Source organism: Muscardinus avellanarius (assembly GCF_963383645.1).
Source record: "Muscardinus avellanarius genome assembly, chromosome: 9".
Lineage (NCBI taxonomy): Eukaryota > Metazoa > Chordata > Mammalia > Rodentia > Gliridae > Muscardinus > Muscardinus avellanarius.
In genome coordinates, this window is record NC_137795.1 from 54,919,251 (window position 1) to 54,943,715 (window position 24,465).

A 24,465-nucleotide genomic window follows, 5' to 3' on the forward strand; every position below is an offset into this window, starting at 1 on the left:
AATAAAGGTTCATCCATGGTGCAGTATGTCTGAAAAGAAACAGACTAATAGAATGGAAAATGGTGTCTATTTCTTCTCTTTATTGTCTCTAGATTCTTAATAGTGTTGCTATAGAGAATAATTAAGAGAAAAGTGATGTTTTCAATAAAATAGAAAGGAAACCAATGCATGTGTATATATGTTCATAGCTGCACAATTCACCATTGTCAAACTATGGAACCAGCCAAGATGTCCATCAACAGATGGATTACAAAATTCTGGGATATGTAAACACTGGAATTTTACTCAACCATAAAGAAAAACAAAATCACATCACTTATAGGGAAATGGATGGAACTGCAGGACATTATGCTAAGTGAGATTAGTCAGTCACAAAAAATAAGAAGTTGGATGCTTTCCCTAATAAGCAAAAACTAGAGAGAAATGGGTAACAGGAGGAACTCTAGATTAGGAAGGAGATTCTATGGATGAGCAAATAAGACGACCTAACTGAGGGGATGGGAGGGGGGAAGAGGAAAACTTTCTAAAGCACATGGTGTTAGGTAAGAGTCCAATTTTATTCTTTTTCATGTAATTATTATTTTTCAACAATATTTAGTGAAAAGACTATTATTTCCTTCACCAAATGTTCTTGAAAACTTTGTCAAAAATAACCTGACCATATATGGAAGAATTTATTTCTAGGCTTTTTATTTTATGCCACTGGTTTATATATCTGCCTTTATAGCAGTACTACACTGTTTCTATTATTGTAGCTCTATAAGGTTTTAAATCAGAAAATGTACATTTTCTAGCTTTGTTCTTTTTTGAGATTGTTTTGGATATTTAGAGTTTATATTTCATGTTAAGATAGATTTTTTCTAAAAAAAAATATATGTACCATAGTTTTACCTTAAAAAAAAAAAAAGAAAAAATATCCTCTGGTAAGAAAGAAAGCAAAAAGAAATACTGAAATGTTATCTCTAAGTGATCAAAAATTTGATATCAGACAAATGAATCTGTTATGTGAGATTATTATTGTCAATTTTTGGTAAATTGTTATAATATTAGATGTCAACCAATAAGCCAAGCACGAGAAGGAGGGATGGGGAGGGAATGGTGTGGGGATTGGGTAGGGGCTAACTGGGCGATGTGTGCATGTATATCTACAAAAGTTTTTGTCCCATTATGATGTATGAATACAGTGAACCAATAAAAAAAATTAAGAAAAACCAAACATATCAAAGTCAATCACTAAGCCAATCATGGGGAGGAGGAAGGCGGAGGGAATGGGGTGGGAATTGGGTAAGGGCTAATTGAGTGATGTGTGCATGTATGTCTCCACCATCTTTTATCCCATTAAGATGCATGACTACAATGCACCAATAAAATTTTTTAAAAATTAATCTTGGCTTTACTTTATACCATACCGAAAAGAAAATACAGGTCATAGAGCTTATACATAAAGGGTAAATCCAATAAGTATTTAAAAGATAAAAAGTAGAGATGATCTATATAACTTTGATGTAAAGAAAGATGTCTTAAACAGTATACAGAAAGCACCAACCATAGAAGACAGGACTGATAAGCTGGATTCCATATACACTAAGAATATTAGGATACCTTTAAATATTAAGAAAATGAAAATATCCCCAATTTTTATATCAAACAAAGGCTCATATCCAAATTATTTAAAGAACTACAAATAAACAAGAAACAATCAATTTTTTAAAAAAACAGAAAAAACACATGGTCAGTACATTCAGGAAAATGTTCAAATGACCAGTAGGCACATAAAGTACTCATTAGAAAAACAAATTAAAGTTATGTGGGATTCTGCCAAGCATTGGGTATAATGGCTGGAATAGAAATATTGATATGACTGTACACAGATGCACTCTTTATAATTTCTTCTTTTCTTTTTTTGGTGGTAATGGGGGTGGAAACCAGGGGCTTTCTACCTCCAGGCTATACTCCCAGACCTATTTGTACTTATTTGGAAACAGGGTCTCACTAAGTTGCTAAGAGGCTCACTAAGTAGCTGAGGCTGGCTTTGAACCTGTGCCATCCTCCTGTCTCAGTCTCCCAAGTGCGGAGATTACAAGCATGCACCACCACACCCGGCTTTATAATTTCAAAAATATTTAAAAATTAACTTCTTGAGTAGAAAAATGAAAAAATTGTTCTTTATTCATTCAATAGATTAATATAAGGCAATAAAAATATTGTCAATAGTTATACATGTACCAACACATAATATTTAGTGACGAGGAGAGATAACAAATTGCAAACATTCTGTATGCTACTTGAAATCAGATCTCTATTTTATGGTATTACTAATAGAGTAAAAAATACATATCAGAATAGCAAATGTTAGGAACAGAGAAGAGAAGAGGAAATGGATGGAATAAAGAACTTAAGCTGCACCTATTAGATCTTACATCTGGAAAGAAAGAAGAAAAGTAAAAAACAAACAATTTTGAAAATGGCCTTTTCTGATTAATTTTAGAGATTGATCCATCAATGCAGTGTTTAGGCTGTTATATATCAACTGTGCATTTGATTTTCATAATATTTGGATGTAAAAGGAATAACTCATATTAAGAAAATAGTAAAATGGACTGTTTAGGAAATATTTGAATAAGAAAAACAAAATAAAACTGTTAAACTGTAGTGAAAAATATGGTGAATAGTCACAGAGTAAGTACTTGAGATAAAATAGATTTTTTAAGGAGCCAACACTCTGGTGCAAATTAAGCGCTAGTTGGAAGGGAACTAAATGTTCTAGATAAGACAGTAGCAACCATAAAAAGACAAACCACCAAATATTACATGAATATCCATCATATAAACAGGGTGATTAAAAATGGCCAGATTCTTGAAGCTATTCCAGAAATGTTCACATTAAGCCAAAATCTGATGTTATAATTTAAGATTTTACTATTTTAAAGCCTCAAACCCCACAAGACATTTAAAGAGGAAATTACATTTCTATTGCCCAGCATTCCTACATTATATATACAAGAAACATTATTCCTACTATATTATATAAAATATTGTATGTATTATGTGTACATTCTGTAGCTTAGAATTCTGCTATCATCTGTTTTATGGGGAGTAATCATATTTCTTGAGATATTCTCCCACTCCAAAATTTATCTTTGAAAACAGCTAATTGCTGGGCATGGTGGTGCACACTTGTAATCCCATCATTTGGGAGAATGAGACTGGAGGATTGTGGTTCACGGACAGCCTCAGCTATTTAGTGAGGCCTTCTGCAACTTGGTGAGACCCTGTTTCATAAATAATAAAAATAGGTCAGGGGGTGTAGTTTGGAGGTTGAATGCCCCTGGGTTTCATTCCCAGACTCTCCCCCCAAAATAAAATAAATAAAAACAGCTACCATTTTTGCTTTTCTACTTTGGCTTAAATCTGAATTTCTGGAGAAAGGGAGGAGGTGCCTAAAAACTCCCAATACCCAAACCACATATCAGACCAGTTAATCAGAGGCTATAAATCATGAGTCCTAGATATAAGTACCATTTAAAACTCACTAGATATGTCCACTGTACACACAGGTTTAAGGGACTGACCTTAGAACTGACTCAATTGTATTACCAAGTTTACATACTTAACTAACTTGACTCACTTGTATTACTGTGTTTAGCTAACCTAACTTCTTCATGTTTTTGACCTTTCCTTTCTCATAGCAACTATTTTTAATAGATTATGAACAAATAACAAATAGATGTGTGTCTGATATTTGGGAAAATTCCTATTCCATTCTATATAATTGTATTTTTTTTCCATTCTCCAGGGCTTGATCAACTGTCTGCTCTTTTGGGAAGAGCTACTTGAGGTTTGTTTACATGTTCTGTGTGTGTGCTCATTTACATGTTCTGTGTGTGTGCTCATTTACATGTTCTGTGTGTGTGCTCATTTCCCCAGAGCTCTCCCTCTGCATCCTATCCCGTGACCTGCAGAGTAATTATGCACTTTCCTATTTCTTCCATTACATCAAAGCAACTTAAGGAAAAGAATTATGTACTAGTCATCTAGCACATAGTAGAGAATAATTATTTCTTGAGAGTGAATAATCAAATTGAGGTGGTAATATTATTACTACCTTTTGATAAAAATCAACATAGAAATCATGTCAAAGCAATGCTGAATGTATTGTTTTGTTTTCCTTTTGGTTTTAAAATAATGTAATTTTCCTCAATTACCTCCTAGTGCTGGTTTCCAGTGTCTTCTTTTTTGAGTGAGCATTTATGAACATCTGGAGGAACTCTACTGGTTGCTTATGGCCAACTGTCTTCACTTGTTTATCTTTTCTCCTTTTTGAGGTACACACTAAAATTATGGCCAAGAAAATTTTAAATTACATTTATAAGTATATGAGTATAATTATATAATTTATAAGTAGATGTTATATTTACCCTTGAACACTCTTAATATTTTTATAGTTTTTTAAAGATTTCCACCAGAAAGGAGTTCTTTCTGCCCCAAACTATTTTGTCTTCCCAGAGGCAGCCACTTTGAGCTCCTCATTGTTTGTTTATTTTATTATACTTTTCACTTAACCAGACACAAATATTCTTTGTTTAAATTTTAATTAAAAGCCAACTATACCCACTGCACACTTGCACCCACTGTACACTACACACATTTAATACATACACTTACTACAAATAAGCATCCAGTGCATACAACCTTTCAATAAAGTTAGAGCCTAATGTCCTTAGATCAGTATTGAGAATTTATATTATTATGATAATAAATGCTTCTTTTGCAATAGTTATTATTTTTTCTAATTATTTTCCATCTGTTTTTATAATGTGGGCCTATATTTTATGTTAGATAATTTTCTACCATGTTTGGTAAACATTGCTAGTACAAACACCAGACAAAATCTATAGATAAGTGAGTTTTAAGACATTAGATATTAGTCAATAAAGGATAGAGAGCCCTAAAATTGTAAACATATTGATTCCTAGGACTGTCCTATTTTATTGCCGTTAGAGCCTTTAAAGGCCACAGTAAAGAAAGAAGAAAACTAGGTGAAGTCTGACAGGATTTCTGAGTTGAAGGGAAGAGTTAAGACTTTTTTAAAAGCACCCACAAAATTCTGATGCATGTGATTCAGAATTTTAAGGGAGAGAGACTGATTTAGACTTTTCCCAGTAACCTGTAGACTGACTACCATTTGTTCATCTTCATAAGTCACTTTAGCCTTTCTTTTGTAAAAAATGAGAAATTAATAGCAGCTACATCATGGGATTGCTTAGAAGTAAATTAATTAATAGAAACAAACCTGACAGACGGTAGTCTGGTACATAGGAATAGACCCCAATGTTAGTCATGGTACACTAGATTGCTGTCTAGGATCCTTTGAAATATACTCTGAAAAAATTAGAAGTTATCTGATAGACATCAGGTGATATAGATGTGTAATTTAGCTATGTCTAATTTGTTAATATTATATAGTAACTAGTTAAATTTGTTCAGTATAAAAATCAGATGATCTATAATTTACTCTAAAATTCTTCATGAACATAATATAAATAATGATAAACAAGTATAAATATTTTCTGGAATGACTTTTTATAAAAGTATAAAATACCCTCAACATTCTAATTATATTTAAAAGACAAATTGCTTGCCATTATTTGAGAGCAGAAAACACAGCCTTTTAAAAGAAATGACAGTGGCTTCTGGTACCTTTTTTGCTTTCTTGTGTAGTGACAAAAGAGGTGAGAAAAATTTTGTGAGAATAACTTTGCTGTACTATATAATAACATTGACATATGCTTCTGTCTAGAAACCTTGGACCTTTTGAACTTCCTTCTAAAAGCTCAGTTGTACAGAATGGATTGGTTGACAGAAAAAAAAGTCACATACTGTACTTGTTGGGAGCATAAATGAGTTATAAAATTACAAAGAATTGCTACGACCTTTTATTCAGTTTCAAAGTGTACATGAGGCTGAATGCTTTAGACACAAAATCTCTACTATGAGATTTGTGTACATGGTAATGTAAAGAACAGAATCAAACTGATAGAGATAACCTTTCCTGTTCATCTCTCCCTAGGAAAGAGCCAGATGGCGGTGCAAAGCTTTCACCTGACATTGCCACCACTTATCATTTGTGGAGACTTTCATTTTTGAACTGAGTATTAATCCCTTGTTTTAACAAAAGGGATTCTCATGTGTAATCTTCAGTGCTATTTATGTCTAAATGCTTACCTAAAGATCCTCTTTAAATTTATTCTTTCCAGGGGAATTTATCAGCACATATTACAATAATCACAAGAAGATATAACATAATTATGCTTTTATAGATACATTTATACTTTATCCTAATACCCTTTAAATATAAATTTTTGTTTGATAGTTCTATTTAATGCCCTGGTGTATAACCCACCATAATTTTTTTTTGCTGATTTAATGAATTACATTAGTGAAAAAAATTCTCAAGACCAGATATGATCCCAGAAGTACTCATCTAATATCATACTTCTATTTAAAGAAAATGCTGGTGCATTGCCTCAATACAGACATTTGCTTCTCTGAATGCATTTGTATTTTGTGGTTTCAGAGAGGGAATGAGTATGATCATTTGAAACTGGGATGTCTAGAGAAGATGTCAAAGATATTAGAACAGTGAAGAATTTTCTTTATTGGGTGGAATTGTTTTATTCATGCTAATTAGACAGTGTTTCCTCGGTGTAACAGAGTGATATATATTCATTTCCATTTTTTTTTCTATTCACTTCCTTCTAGTCATCCAACTGGCTTCTGCCTCAACATCTGTAAATAATTTTTTTTCTTATAGTCACTGATGGATGGCTTTTCTACTGCTGACTTAAATAATTTCTGTTTACAACCTCTCCCAACGTGTCCTGGGCTGTAATTAATCCACTTCTTGGGAAAGTGTCTCTTCTGAAATGTATGACTTTCTACTACTTGATCCTTACATATGATATATAATAATATCAAATATCAGAACTGCCTCTCCAATTCTCTTCCTCATATTTCAATCACTATGCATTCAAATTCAGTGTTTCTCTTTAACTTCCCCACCATTTCTGTCATCCATCATTGAAAGTACATACTAACTTTAACTGATCTTTCTTATTTTCCTTAAATTTTATTCAATCAAAAAGTTCTGTCAAGTTTTATTTAACATTGCTTCGCATATCTGCTTCATCCTCTTTATTCTCACTGAAATGATCTGGAACTGGATTATTTTCTAGAACCAAAAGTGCTAAACATATTTTTTTTACTGGATTCCAAATGTTTGTCTCCCTTACAAAGAGTTTTGTTTAGAAAAACAATCAGATTTCAGTACAGGCTGTACTTTCTGATGACCCAGGTTTTCAGAATGACTAAATGATAAAGATGTCTTGGAAGTTAATGAGTTGCTCTGGAAAGACTAAAAGACACATATTGCTATGATATGAACATTTGTGTCTTTCCCAATTCAGATGTTGACATTGAATTCCCAAGGTAGTAGGATTAAGAGATTGTGTGTTTAGAAAGTGATTGTGTCATAAGCTTAGAGCTCTCAAAAATGGATTTATACCCTTATAAAAGCAGTACAAGGGAGTTTACTTTTCGCTTTGACCAAGTGAGGACACAGTGAAAAATCGGTCATCTTAAAAAGAGAGAGCAATCCCTCACCAGACACCTAATCTGCCACTACCTTAATCTTGGACTTTTCAGCCTCTAGAGAAATAAGAAACAAATATCTTTTATTTATGAATTACGCAGTCTAATGTATTTTGCTATAGCAGCCTGAAAGGAGTAAGATATCTCTCAAAGCCATTTGTTAACATTCTAAAGATAATAAAAAACAGTTATGCTTTTTTCCCTCTCCTTCAGAGACATTGCTTATGTCAAAAATAGTGCCCCCCCCCCCGGCCCAGAAAAGATTTGTTTACTGGTTTAGATTATAGTGTAAAATTTTTCCTTTCTTCTCTTCTGTTTCCTCCTCCTCCTTTTCCTCCTTTCCTCCTCCTCCTCCTCCTCCTCCTCCTCCTCCTCCTCCTCCTTCTTTTCCTTCTCTCCTCTCTTCTCTCTCTCCTTTTCCTTCGCTCTTCTCTCTCTCTCTTCTCTCTCTCCTTTTCCTTCTCTCTCCTCTCCTCTCCTCTCCTCTCCTCTCCTCTCCTCTCCTCTCCTCTCCTCTCCTCTCCTCTCTTCTCTTCTCTCTCTCTCTCTCTCTCTCTCTCTCTCTCTCTGCCTTCCTACAGAAACTCCAAGTTTTCGAATTTTGGAGTTCCTTCCCTTGAGGCAAATTGTGGGGTACACACAAACATCAGGTCCTCACTTTGCTGCCCATGGGGATTTGGAGAGTTGTACTAAGAGGCTCTATAAATAAATGATCTGTTTCCTGATCCATAGGTCTCATGTTTCTGTTAGAAAACATTTATTAATTAAACAAGCTTAATATCCTGAACAATATTACTGAGTTAATATTGTTTAAACACTAATCTTAGCTAATTTCTTCTTGGCATAATATATTTGGTGTATAAACTTACTTATTTTTATCGCTAAGTTTTCAAAGTACTCATTGCTCCTCAAAATGATTATATCAACCCCAGATTAATTCTTTATTATCAGTATACCAAACTGAGAAGTTGGTATAAACCTCTCCAAAACTCCATGGAATGGTTACAATCCTCACTATTAATTTTACTTTTATTTCAGTTAAAATAAAATCAGGCTCATTCATTCCTGGCATGCTAGGATTAAACTTCACAGCACCGTCTAATTGTCCTTACTTATGACTGAAACTTTTTATGGTGAAATAATCATTCTTGCTTGACAGCAATTAGGTGCAATGCAGCATTGCATGATTAGATGACATCTGCAAAATCTAAAATAGCATGCTTATTTTAAACATTTGAAAACATTGATGATGAACTACATGGACTTAAACATACAAGAAAATCACCTAGTAACCCATTGTTTTTTGTACTTGGGGTTGAAAAGAGGGGTATTATGGTAATGCACACTAGCACAAATTTTCTCATTATTTTGTATTAGCCTTACTGTTTTTGTCTCCTTGATCTGTATATACCCACTTAGGGTATGCATATGCTAAGTAGTATATATATATATATATATATATATATATATATATATATATAATTGGAATTATAATTGATTTATCATTGACCAGCTCCAAATCTTCTACAAAATAATTCTACATCATAGGGAGAACATCCCAAAGTTGGGGAGGAGGGTTAATTCAATGCATTTGGTCTTCAACATTAGTGATGATTATAGGTTTTTTAAGAGTCCACAATAATATCTTTACATATGATCATTATATTATTTTGAGTATCATGCCATACTCTGAACTTATGGTTAAAATATAAATCAAATATTGTTGCAACATAATTATTTTGTTTCTTCATGTTGTTTATCCAAAAAGCACTTCTGAAGCATATTATTTCCTTGTTCTAAACCTCTATCTGGCTATGTGTAGAGTTCCTTTTATAAAAACACATTTATTGATTCATTTGATGCCTTTTCTTTAGCAAGAATCATACTTTCTTCAAATTAGGATTAAATTTAATCTGAACTTTTATTCCTGATGCACGAATAAACCCTTGGTTTAGACGTTGGGTAATCACGTTGCCAGTATTAAGATATGCTATTCCAGGGCTTCCATTTTGACTTATTTCCGGTTGTAAGAGATCAGCATAGATAAACACAGAGAAATGAATTATCGCTCTTAACTTGCCGAGCTATGGAGAAGAGGTGAACCATTTCATATCTCCCTTTGGAAATCTGCAGTTATCTTCAACTTAATAGACACTGTATTTTGTTTTGGAATTTTCCCAGCCTTTGGGGTTCTTAATTTTATCTCAATCCATGATGATTTGGTACAGCACTGACAAAGGAAAGTGTGGTGATATATATCAGTTCCTATGATATCCTTCAGCTCTTATTTCCTAATTCTACCACATAGACAAATAATTTATCTAATGAAGACATGTATTTTCTCCCCTCATTTGAAGTTGCGGACACAATGCTATATATTTTTAAACCAGCTCTTCAAGAATTTACAGGCCCCATATTTTAAGAAGGTGTTTGTGTTTCACTTGCCCTTTCTGATTTTCTATTCAGTTATACATTGAGAAGCATTAAGGAACATGAAAACCCCAGTGAACGTGTCCTCTCCTCACTTGTTAGAGCATCATGTGGGAAATGAAATGAGTGCCTTGATCTCATGAAACGTATGCAGAAGAGCCAAACCATTTACAAAAGTTTTTGTACTTCTTTGATAGCATTAGTGGCACTGATTTCAGTCACTGGGGTAAAGCCAAATCCAGAACATATTATTACATTCTGTCAATATCTATTTTTATCCACCAGAGAAGTAGATAAAAAGCTAATGCAATCAATTTGCCAGCAATATGCTACACTTCTGGGAATACTTTCCAGGGTGAACTACAAACACTGTCTTTCATATTGGCAAGCAGGGCAACTTTTATTAATAGACTGGGCTCCAGCAGGGGTCAGTGATATGTATTTTTTTTTTTTTTTTGGATGGTACTGGGGTTCCTAAAAGCCCTTCTACCTCCGGGCTACACTCCCAGACCTGAGGGGGGAAAATATATATATAATTTTTTTTTTAAACAGGGTCTCTTAAGCCAGCGCGGCTGGCTTTGAACCAAACAGGGTCTCTTAAGCCAGCGAGGCTGGCTTCGAACCTGCGTGATCCTCCTGTCTCCGCCTCCCAAACGTGGGGATTATAAGAGAACGTCACCACTCCTGGCTAGTGATATGTATTGTTTGGCTTTTCTTTGCCTGGATATGTATTGTTTGGCTTTTCTTTGCCTGGATTTCCCTAATGTGCACTCATTCCAGGGACCTAGGTTACCACTTTAAGAGATATAACTGGAAAAGAACTTGTTTATTAAAGTACCTTCAGATTTTGGCATAGTTTGGCAAACATCAACATGCTCTATTAAACTTGTTTTCAAGATTTCCATAGGGTTTTCCAGAGAGCTGTATCCTCTATGGGGAATTTTTTTTTTTTATTATCTAGCTAGTTATGAGTAGGGATAGATGGGATCTTTTATTGTCATTAAACCTTCATGCACTCAGCAAATGACCAAAGTTCATTTGTATTATTATTAATCTAAGTTGCAGGAACCACTAGGATTTTCCAATCTAAGTTGCAGGAACCACTAGGATCTATACAGATAACCTTAGGAACAAGTAGTCCCACGTGAGGCCTCCCTGTTTTTTTCCTGACTTTCTTTGCTTCTTAGCTACCATGAGTTGAGCAGCTTTTCCACCACACCCTCTCTGCCATGATGTTCTGCCTTGCCACTGGTTCACAGAGATGGGGCCAAGTGATCATGAACTAAAAACTGTAAAATCATGAGCCAAAATAACAATTTCCTTTTTTAAACTGAAGGTATTTTCTTCTAATTTTTTTCTTGTTTTTAAATTAATTTTATTATTTTTTCTAAGGTATGTTGTCACAATGATGTAAAGCTAACAAACTCAGCATCTAAGGCTCATTTTAATCTTGCTAGACTGAATCTTAAAAGTCCAACTGTTAAATTAATACTGTCTTCTAACCTCTCAATATAGTAATCATTAGCTCTCATATATGCAATGTATACATATATATTATATATATATGTGTGTATGTGTGTGTGTTTGTGTGTGTTATATGAATGTGCCTGAAAACACTTTTTGTCATAAAAATTGTAGTAAGAAGTTTAGTTGACAACAAGCTATATTTGATGATTATATCTTGGGTATTGGTATACACATATAATTTCTACATATTTTTTAAACCTTGGTTTCCCATTTCTAATTGCACAGATGTTAATCATCTAATTCATTATGAATGGCAATAAGGAGAGTCTTCATCATTAGTAAAGCACTACTCATTTTACTTTAAAATGGTTAGATATATTCTGGTTGAGTACTGTTGTACTATATTCTGTTCTCCTAGGATCTATAGCCATTTTAGCATTTTCTATCTATTTTCAAATTCATCTGCCCAAAACATTTCTTAAAGTCCTTAAAAGCATATGCAAAACACTGAAAGAACTTTGCTAAGAGGACCTTTACTCCCCTGAATGCTTCTATTCTCATGCTTTCTCTCTTTCTTTATCTTGATTTATTTTTCATAATTAATATAGTCACTTCTATCCTTTTGTCTTTTGTCTTTAATCAATATGTAATTCATATCAATAATTTTATGGATGAAGTATGTTTTCATTGTCAGGTTACTTAGGTACATTGTTTTAATTTAGAACACTTAAAAACTGAATAAATCAAACTGTTCTTATCATAATGTCACCTTCACTATTTTATTAATCAACTTCAGTTTCTTTGTAAATTTCTACCTGTTCATGCCTATGGTATGTACCAATCCCTAAACTAGTGACTATGGCAACCATGGCCAGGCATTATGATTGGCTAGCCTTCCACTATGTGACTACCCCACAGATGCAACACTAAAACTACAAGAAATTTTACTGCCATTTCCAAAAATAAACTTGGTTATAAAAAAAAAAAGAAAAATGGGATCATGCTGTACAGCAAAAATGGTAACGTCTATGGTTGTAGTAGAGCAGGAGTAGGAGTAGGAAATAAAAGCACATTAGGAAGGTTCAAGCAAGTATTGGGGTTTATTTTTTAATCCTCCAAACACTAGGCTGAAACAGTAATTTTCTAGGTTTGACTGAATCTTTCTCTGAATTTATTTCTAAGGAAATAATGTCTTTTATGCTTATTATCTAAGCAATCAAAATTGCTGGAATAAAAATTCAACTTTTTGTTAAACTAAAAACATGATGCAAGTGTCTTGCCTTAAATTAGAGTTATCACCTCCTGCTCAGCCTTTTTATTTCCTTACTATAGAACACAGAGCTGAAGTTTAGTGAAAAAATATTCTGGAATGGAGATGGAGGCACCAGAGGAGTGTAGGAAAAAAAAATGGAATGTTTTATTTAATTACTCAAAATGTATTTTTATTTATTTTTGATAACTTTCCTTTGGACTCATTAAAGGTTTTCACAGAAACTTAAACATAGTAAATCTATTATAAAGAGTTATTGTTTAAGAATATTATTACTTGAAAAATTCATAACTTTTATTTAATTTTTAAATTGGCGCATTGTAGTCATATATCTTAATGGAGTACAAGATGGTGGAGACATACATGCACACATCACTCAATTAGCCCTTACCCAATTCCCACCCCATCCCCCCCTCCTCCCCGCTTCTTATGTTTGGCTTAGTGATTGAATTTAATATATTTGTTAATATACATCTTGTACATTAGGGAATTTCCCACTTCCCCCGTCCCATCCCCTCAGTCAGGTCGCCTTATTTGCTTATTCATAGTATCTCCTCCTTCGTCTAGTTTCTCCTATGACCCATTTTCTCCCCAGCTTCCGCATTGTAGAAAGAGAATCCAATTTCTTATTTTTTGTGACTAATCTCATAAATTTTAAAGCAAACTTATAATCCATTGATAGTTTGCATATAAATGTATATTTTATAGTAACTATCAATATTTTTCAGTTTCCTATTGTAGTCAAATTATATGATCATTTTTAATGTTATGGTTTAGAAGTAATAAACACACTCATAATGTTGTGCAACCATAACTACCTTCCATTTCTCTTAACATTTTTTTTATTGTGGGTATTGAACCCGGGGGACATGTTTCCTCTGAGCTACACCCTCAGTCCTTCTTAATTTTCTTTTTGTTTGCTTTGAAACAAGGTTTCCATAGGTTGTGAGAGTCTTGCTACACTGCAGAGGCTGATATCTAACCTGCAGTCCTCCTGTCTCAGCCTCCAAAGTGCTGGGATCACAAGCCTGAGCCAACACGCCTGAATTTCATAACCTTTTATCTTGTAAAATGGAAACTTGATACCCATTAATACTTCCCATTTTTCTCTTTCTCAAGTCCCTGGCAACCACCATTCTATTTTCTGTCTCTATAATTTTGACTACCTTATTTTATTGTAGGTACAGTATTTGTCTTTTTGTGACTGATTTATTTTATAGAGCATAATGTCTTCAAGGTTTATCCTTGTTTGTAGCACATGTCAGGATACCCTTCCTTTTCAAGTCTGAACACAGTATACCATTAGAGGTATGCCATATACTTTGCTTACCCATTCATCCATCTGTCAATGGAGTACCATGTTGCTTTCACATTTTAGCTATGGTTTGGTGCATGAACATGTTTACAAATATTTCTTCAATAACCCATTTTCTATTCTTTTTGGACTGTACCCCAAAATGGAATTTTAGATCATATGGTAATTCTATTTTTAACATTATGATGTACGGCCATACTTTTTTCACAGTGGCTATACCATTTTACATTTCCACCAACAATGCACAGATCTTCCAATTTCTCTACATTTTTATCAAAACAACATTTTCTGCTTTCTCTTTATATGCTAGTCATCCTAAAAAATAGGAAGTGGTAGCTTGTAGTTCGAATTCACATTTCCCTAATGATTAGTAATGCTGTGAATCTTTTTATGTATTTTTGGCTATTTGTGTATTAAGTCCTTTGCCCATTTTGAATCAGGGTCTTTATTTCCTATTACTGATTTGTTCTGAGAAGTGTTTTTTATGTATTCTGTATATTGATCTCTTAACAAATACAAGATTTTTACATATTTTCTCCCAGTTTATGGATTATATTATTAAGGTAAGATTGACTTTTATGCACATAAAAACAATATTTTCCATGAAATCCATTTTGTCTATTTTTTAGTTGTCTATGCTTTTGGTATCAAACCTCAGGAATTATTGCCAAGTTAAATTTTATTAAGATTTGCCGGGCGTGGTGGCGCACGCTTGTAATCCCCGCGCTTGGGAGGCAGAGACAGGAGGATCGCGCAGGTTCGAAGCCAGCCGCGCGCGCGCTGGCTTAGGAGACCCTGTTTCCAAATAAAAATGTAAAAATAGGTCTGGGAGTGTAGTCCGGAGATAGAAGGGCTTCCAGGAACCCCAGTACCACCAAAAAAAAAAAAATTTATTAAGATTTTATAATATCAGTTCATTTTATAGATTTTAGGGTTTGCATTTTGGTCTTTATTTCACTTTAATTTTTGCATACAGTATAGGTAAGAATCTAACTGTATTCTTTTGCATGAGAATATAAAGTTTTTATAAAATCATGTGTAAAAACATTGCCTTTTCTCATCAAATGGTTTGGGGGAACTTTCAAAATGAATTTGGCCATGTATCCAAGGGTTTATTTCTGGACTCTATTTTATTCCATTTGTCTGATTAAATGTCTTTATGCCAGTATCAAATTATTTTGATTACTGTAGCTTTATAATAGGTTTAGAAATCAGGAAGTGTGAATCAGTTTTGTTCTTTCTCTTGTTCTTTTTCAAATTTTTTTGGTTATTTGAGTCCACTTGTGATTCTGTATAAACTTTAAGATTTGTTTTTCTATTTATGCTAAAGTGTTACTGAAATATTAATAGGAATTGAATTGTACCTGTAGATTGCTTTGGCTGTTACTGATATCTTTTCAATATTAATTTTTATAATCCAGGAACATGGAATGTTTTCTTTTATTTATATCTTCTTTAATTTATCTTAGCAATGTTTTGTAGTTTTCACTCTACAAGTATTTAATCTTCTTGAAGTGTGGTTTTCCTTTTTCATTATATTGTAAATAGAATTTTATGTAATTTACTTTTTTCAAATTGTTTCTTGTTATTGTATAGAAGTGCAACTGATTTTTTTGTGTGTTGACATTATATCCTGCTAATTTGCTGAATTCATTTGTTAATTCTAAAAGCTTCTTTTTGGGATTCTTAAGATTATATAATATTTGAGCAGGGATCATAATATTATATCATCTATGAAAAGACAATTTTTATTCTACCTTTCTAATTTGGGCATTTTTTTTCTTTTTGTGTTTAATTTCTCTGGCTAGAACTTCTGGCATGATGTTGAACAGAAATGGGAAAGCAGGCATTCTTTCCTTCTTCCTGATAAAGAAAAAAAAGTGTTTGACATTTCACCATAGAATATGATATTTGCAGCTAGGAGTAGCTTGTAATCCTTATACTTGGAAAACTGTGAGGAGGATCACATGTTTGAGAACAACCTCAGAAGTAGTCAGACTCTCAGCAACCTAGTGAGAGAGACCCTGTTTCCATAACAAACAAACAAACAAACAAACAAACAAACAAACCCAAAATGTTGGGCTGGGGGATATAACTCAGAATTAGAATGCCCCTGGGTTCAATCCACAGTTTCACACACACACACACACACACACACACACACACACACACACACAGATATGATGTTTGCTGTCGTTTTTAAAATAGATTTTTAGGTTCTTGTTTTTAGGTAGTTCCCCTTCATACCTAGTGTGTTAAAAGCTTACATTGTGGTAAAAATGTTGAATTTTGCCAATTTTTTTCATCAATTGAAATGCTTATGTATTTTCCCCCTCATTCTGTTAATGTGGTATACTATATTAATTATTGATTGTATGATGAGTCATTTTTTGCATCCCAGGTATAAATACCACTTGGTTATGGTGTACAATTATTTTAAGATGCTAATGAACTTCCTAATACTGTGTTGAGTATTTTTGTATCAATGTTTATTAAGGTTATCAGTCTTTACTTTATTTCTTTGTAGTATCTTTTGTCTGTCTTAGATATCAGGGTAATGCTGGCCTTTTGAATGCATTACAAAATGTTTCTCCGCTTAATTTTTATTAAAATTTGAGAAGGATTGATCTAGTTCTTCTTTATATATTTGGCAGAACTCACCAGTGAAGCCATCAGTTCCAGAGTTTTTCTTTGTTGAGAGTTCTTTTTTATTACTGATTCATCTCTTTAATAGTCATAATATTCAGATTTTTTATTTCTTCATCATTTAATTTTGATAAGTTTTAAGTGTTTAAGAATTTTTCCATTTCATACAGGCTATCCAATTTGTTTTCATATAATTGTTCATATTAACCTCTTATAACCCTTTCATATTTCTGTGAATTTAGTAGAAGTGTCCCTACATTCATTTATGACTTTAGTAATTTGAGTCTTTCCTCTTATTTTGATAGCCCATTTAAGTATTTTTTAAATCAATTTTATTGATATTTTCAAAGAACCAACTTTTAACTTGATCGATTCTATTGTTTTTCTACTGTTTTGATTTGTGCCCTAATCTTTATTATTTTCTTCCTTCTGTTTTTTTTTAAATTTTTTTTATTGGTGCAATGTAGTCATACATCTTAAGGAATAAAAGATGCTAGAGACATACATGCACACATCACCCAATTAGCCCTTACCCATTTCCAGCCCCATTCCCTCCCCTCCCTCTTTTTCACGCTTATCTTAGTGATTGACTTTTATATGTTTGTTAAGTACATCATGTGCTTTAGAGAATTTCCCTCTTCCTCCCTCCCATCCCCTCAGTTAGGTTGCCTTATTTGCTCATCTATAGGTGCTTCTTTTTTAGTATCTTATGTTATAAAGTTAGGTTGTTGTTTTAATTTTTCTTGTTTTTAATGTGCTATAAAGCAATTTAGAATTGCTTTAACTTTGTCTCATATATTTTGGTATGCTATGTTTTCGTTTTTATTCATCTCTATGTACTTTTCTTTTTGATTTGTTCTTGATCCATTCATTGGTTGCTTTAAAGTGTCTTCATTTTACAATTTTATAGTTTTAATTTTGTTATTGATTTCTAAACTAATTCTATTGTGGCCAGGGGAAATACTTTGCATGTTATCTATATTTTAAAATATATTAAGACTTAATCTGTGGCCAAACATATGGTTTATCTTTAAAGATGTTCCATGTGCACTTAAGAATAATGCATACTCCGGGCGTGGTGGCGCACGCTTGTAATCCCCGCGCTTGGGAGGTGGAGACAGGAGGATGGCACAGGTTTGAAGCCAGCCTTGCTGGCTTAAGAGACCCTGTTTCTAAATAAAAATATAAAAATAGGTTTGGGAGTTTAGCCCAGAGATAGAAGGGCTTTTAGGAACCCCAGTACCACACACAAAAAAATACATATGATATCATATCATTATTTGTTATTCTGTTGTGTGTATGTCTATTAGATCTACTTGGCTTATTGTGTTATTTAAATTTTCTATTTTATAACTTATCTTCTTTATAGTTATTTATTTTTGAAAGCTGGATATTAAAATCTCTAGTTGTACAACTGTTTCTTCAACTCTGTCAAACTTTAATTTATACATGTTGATAACTTCTGAATAATCATATAATGTTTATGATGGTTGTATCATAAAGGAGATTCTATAGATGAGCCTTCTACTAATGTAAATCTTTGTCTCATGTAATCTTTTGACTCAGTCTATTTCCTCTGATAATAGATTATCTACCTGTTCTCCTTTGTTTATTTTAATATGGAATAGTTCTTTGTCCTTTTACTTTCCATTTATTTGTATCTTTGGATCTAAAGTGAGTCAGCTATAGACAGGAGGTAACTGGATCATTTAAAAAATTTTTTACTGGTGCATTGTATTTATACATCTTAATGGGATAAAGTATGGTAGAGACATACATGCACACATCACCCACTTAGTCCTTATCCATTTCCTACCCATTTCTTCCCTCTCCCTCCTTCTCATGTTTGGCTTGGTGATTGATACTGATATGTATGCTAAAGTGCATCATGTAAATTAGAGCATTTTCCTCTTCCGCCCTCCTATCCCCCCAGTTAGGTTGTGTTATTTGCTCATCTATAGAATCTTCTTCTTTGTCTAGAATCTCTCCTATGACCCATTTTCTCCCTAGCTTTTGCATAGTATGGAGAACATCGAATTTCTTATTTTTTGTGACAGACTAATCTCACTTAGCATAATGTTCTCAAGTTTCATCCATTTCCCTATAAATGATGTAATTGTGTTTTTTATTATGGCTGAGTAAAATTCCATTGTGTACATATCCCAGAGTTTTGTAATCGATAAACATGCATTAGTTTGATAGTTTGGTTTCCTTTTTGGGTAAAACCTAGGAGTGGTATTGCTGGACCACATATAAGTTTGTTCCCATTCTTCTGAGGATCCTCCGTACAGTTTTCCAAAGTGGGTGCAATAATTTGCAACCCCACCAACAATGTATTAGAGTTCCCACTTCTCCACATCCTTGCCAGCATTTGTTATTGTTTGTGTTTTGAATGATTGCCATTATAACAGAGGTTATGTGAAATCTCAGGGTAGTTTTGATTTGCATCTCTCTGATTGCTAATGATGTCGAGTGTTTTTTCATGCATTTATTTGGCATTTGATTTCTTAATTAGTGAAGGGCCTATTTAGTTCACTTGGCCATTTTTTATTGGGTTATTTGTTTTCTTAGTGCTGAGTTTCTTGAGTTCTCTGTATATTCTAGATATTAGTCCTCTATCAGAGGAGTAGTTGGCAAAAATCTCTCATTGTTTTGGCTCTTGTTTGAGGTTCTTGATAGTTTTCTTTGCTGTACAGAAGCTCTTCAGTTTAATGCAATCCCACATATTCATTCACCATTTAGTTTCTTGTGCCTTTGGGGTCTTGTTGAGAAAGTTTTTATCTGTGCCTATGTGTTGCAGTGTTTGACCTATGCCCTCTTCAAGGAGCCACAAGGTCTCAGGTCTAATTTCTAAGTCTTTGATCCACCTTGAATTGACTTTTGTGAAGGGTATGAATGTGGAATTTCTTTACATTTTTCTACATAGGATTAAACAGCTTTGCTAATACCATTTATTGAACAGGCTATCTTTTTTCCAGTGTGTTTCTGGCTCCTTTGTTAAAAATTAATTGGCTCTAAGTATGTGGATTTGTTTCTGAGTCTTCTATTCTGCTCCACTGGTCTATGTATCTGTTTTTGTGCCAGTGCAATGCTATTTTTATTACTATGGCTTTGTAGGATAGTTTAAACTCAGGTACTATAATTCCTCCTGCATGGTTTTTGCTCCTGAGAACTACTTTGGCTATTCTGGGTGTTTTTTGTTATTGTTGTTGTTCTAAACCAATTTAAGAACTGATTTTTTTATGTCTGAGATATATCTATATCTTGAGATATGTTCCTTCTTTTCCAATTCTCTGTAGTGCTTTTAGCATAAATAGATATTGGATTTTGTCAAATGCTTTTTCAGTGCCTATTGAAATGATCACATGTTTTTGTCTTTAGTTCTGTTTATAAGAAGAATAACATGGATTGATTTTGTTACATTGAACCAACCTTGCATCCTTGGGATGAATCCTACCTGGTCTTGGTGTATGATTATTTTTTATATGGTTCTGAATGTGTGTTGCTAGTATTTTGTTTAGCAGTTTTGCATCCAAGTTAATCAAAATATAGGCCTGTAGTTTTCTTTCTTTGAGCTGTCTTTATTTGGTTTTGGTATTAATGTTATGTTGGATTCATAGAATGTATTTGGGAGAGTCTCTTTTTTTTTTTTACTTTTACGAAATAGATTAAGAAGTATCGGGATTAACTGTTCTATAAAGGTTTTATAAAATTTACTTGGAAAACTCTCTGGTCCTGGGCTTTTCTTTGACGGTAAGCTCTTTATTACTATTTCAGTCTCTTTGATTGATATTTGTTGGTTTAAATTTTCTGTATCTTCATAACTCAGTTGAGGCAGATTGTATTTATCTAGAAAGTTATCAGTTTCTTCCAGATTTTCTATTTTGTTGGAGTATAGTTTTTCAATGTAGTTTCTGATAATTCTCTGAATTTCTACACTGTCAGTGGTAATATCTCCTTTTTCACCTTTTATCCTCATAATTTGGGTTGATTCATTCCTTCTCTCTCTCTCTCTCTCTCTCTCTCTCTCTCTCTCTCTCTCTCTCTCTCTTAGGTTGGCTAGTGGTTTATCTATCTTGTTGATTGTTTTTGAGAAACCAGGTGTCAGCAGGACTGGTATGTACTGCTTCCCTTGATTGCTATCTTCCTGGAAGTTCCTGGATTATTTTTTAAAAATAAATTATTTCAATCTTTGCCTTTTGCCTAAAGAATTTAATATATTCACATTTAAGTAATTGTTGTGATAAGGAAGAAATTACTTCTGAAATTTTTTACTTGTTTTCTGTGTTTCATAACTTTTTTGGTTCCTAATTTTTATTAAATACAACTAAATTAAAAAACAGTATTACTGACTTTTGTGTTTAGTTGATTTTTATTGCAATAACTACATTCTCTTTGAGTTTTATCTTGTATATATTCTATAGATAACTTATGTGTAATTCCATGAGAATAACTTTTATTATGTTTGTTTTCACTACTGTAACAGAATAGCCAATATTGGGAAATTATGATGAAAGAAAAAATATTTCTTATAGTTTTGGAATCTTAGAAGTCTCTCTTCTAAGGGGACCCTAATGGATGATGGCTTTTTGTTGTATAATATGGAGTAAGGTTTAAGGGTAAGAGAGCATGTACATAAATATCATAGATAGATATAGAATGGCTCCTTGAAGAGCACATAAATCGGCATTTGGAGATGATATAATTGAGTTATGAAGGTTGTAATTCCAGCCGCAAATGAATCGACTGTAATGGATTTATCTGGATAGTGACCTTGGCTGGTAGGGTGTGGCAGGAGAAAGTTGGTCCCTCGGGGTACAGCCATGGGGATTATATATGGTTGCTTGCTGGCTTCCCTTCTGCCTCCACATCATATATGCTCATTCCTTCTCTCTGCTTCTTGCTGTCATGCCCTTGAAATCCTCAATCCCCATCCTCACATGAACTGAACCTGAAAATCATGACCAAATAAATCTTTCTGTCTCTGAGTTACTTGGTCAAGTCTTTTATATTATAACTGTGAAAATGCTTATGAATATTATGAGAAGGACTGAGAGGGCCAAATTTGATTTTATAACAAACCCACTTCTTTGATAGAAACATTAATCAATTTACCAGGGAAGAGCCTTCATGATCTAATCGTGTGTGTGTGTGTGTGTGTGTGTGTGTGTGTGTGTATGTTTTACTGACAATTGAACCCAGAGGCACTCTACCTCTGAGGTTCACATACAACCCTATTTTATTTCGAAACAGAACATCCGAAGTTAAAGGCCTTGCTAAGTTGCTGAGGCTAGCCTCAAACCTATCATCCTCCTGTCTCAACTTCCCAGGTATTTGCATTATAGGCATCTGTGGCTCTCTAATCATTTACTAAAGGTCTCATCTATCAATTCGGTTGCACTAGGATTAAGTTTCCAACACACAAATTTGGGGGAAACATCCAAATAATAGGAAACTTATAAAATTTAAAAAACTATTCTAAATTTGTAACACTTTAATTTTTACAAACTTACCTTCAATAACATCCAAAAATTCTTCTTCTTTAAAAGTTCTTTTCTCACCTTTTTTCAGTTGCTGATGTATGTAAACATTATTGTCACATGTTGTGTACCCCTAAACATAAAATAATACTTTTAAATGCATTAATTACAAATTATATAGACAATAAAGCATGGAGTTATGAATCAAAGATAAAATTGTACTAGCTTTAAGACCAATATTTTCAAGCAAAAATAATATTTTAAAAATTATGTAAAAAAGTAATGTTACATACCATTGTTATATTAACATAGCTTTCTTTATTGAGATTTTTATTTTTCTATGTGGTATCAGGTTACTTTGTAAAGTTCTTTCATTTTATCCCACAAGACTCACTTTAGCATTTTTTTTTTTTTTTTTGGTGGTATGGTGGTACTGGTGGTGGAACCCAGAGGCTTTCTACCTCCAGGATATACTCCCAGACCTATTTTATATTTTATTTGGAAACAGAATCTCACTAAGTAGCTGAGGCTGGCTTCGAACTTGTGTGATCCTCCAGTCTCAGCCTCCCAAGCGCGGGGATTACAAGTGTGTCCACCACGCCTGGCTTCACTTTAGCATTTCTTGCAGTGTAGGTTAAAATGTAATGAATTCTCTGTTTTTATTTATCTGGTAATATTCTAATTTCTCATATTTCTAAAAGACAGTTTCCCTAGATATATAATTCTTCACATATAAGCTGGGTGTTGTGGTGCATACTTGTAATTCAAATGTTTGCAAGGAGCTGGGCGTGGTGGCACACACTTGTAATCCCTGTGCTTGGGAGGCGGAGACAGGAGGATGGTGCAGGTTTGAAGCCAGCTGCGCTAGTTTAAGAGACCCTGTTTCCAAATAGAAATATAAAAAATAGGTCTGGGAGTGTATCCCAGAGGTAGAAGGGCTTCCAGGAACCCCAGTACCACACACACACACACACACACACACACACACACACACACAAAAGTGCTTGCAAGGTTGAGACAAGAGGATCACAGGTTCGCTGCCAGCCTCAGCTACTTAGTGAGGTCCTTCGCAACTTAGTGAGAACTTATTTTAGAATAAAGAATAGAATAGGGCTAGAAGTGTGGCTTGGAGGTAGAATGGCCCTGGTCCCTTCCCCAACACACACAAAAATGCTTCATATATAGAGCTCTTAAAAAAAACATTTTGAATTTAATCAGTCCATTATATTCTACTTTCCCACATTTTCAGTGAGAAATATGATGATGTTCTTATTTATGATTTTTTATATGTGATAGGGCACATTTGTTTTGCTGCTTTCAATATTCTTTCTATGTCTTGGGTTACCTAAAGTTTGATAATGTCTTGGAGCAAGTCTTTTTGAGTTAGTCTTATTTTGAGTTAGTATTATAAAAACAGCAGTGCTTTGATATTCTGAAGTATTTATATTCATGTTTTAATTTTGAAAGTTTTCATTCATTATTTCTTCAAAATTTTTTTTCTTTCTCGCCTCTCTTTCTGTCCCTTTATGACTTACAATGGGTATGCTGGCTTGTGTGGTGTTTTCTCAAGTTCCGTTTACTTTTATTAAAAATATTTTTATACTTTTTGGGTACATTATAGTCTCACATCATAATGTACTTCACTGTGGTAGTGACATACATGCACATAGCTCTTCGTGGGCTTTCCCCTGGCTCCCTTCCCATTCTACCACTTCACCATACAGGATAATGAGACTGACCCTGGCATTCTCACATATGCACACAATGTCAATGGAGCTGATTCCTTCACTGATTCTTTTTCTCCACTCCCTCCTTCTTCTCCTGGAGCATTGGTTCCACTGGAGTTTCTCCTCCATTAACTTAAGTTCCTCTGGTATCCCAATTATTCCCTACATTCTCCATATGCGAGAAAACATATGGCTCTTCACGTTCTGTGACTGGTAATCTCACTTAACAATATTCTCCTGTTTCATTCATTTTCCTGAAAATAACATAATTTTGTTCTTCTTTATTGCTAAGTAGAATTCCATTGTACGCATATCTTATAATTTTGTAATTCCTTTATTGGTTGATGGGTTGGGTCCATGCTTCAGCTACTTTGAATTTTGCTGTTATAAACATGGATATGTATACATTACTATAATATTCTGATTTAAGTCACATTGGAAAGATACACAGGAATGGATTATATGATGGATCTAGTTCCT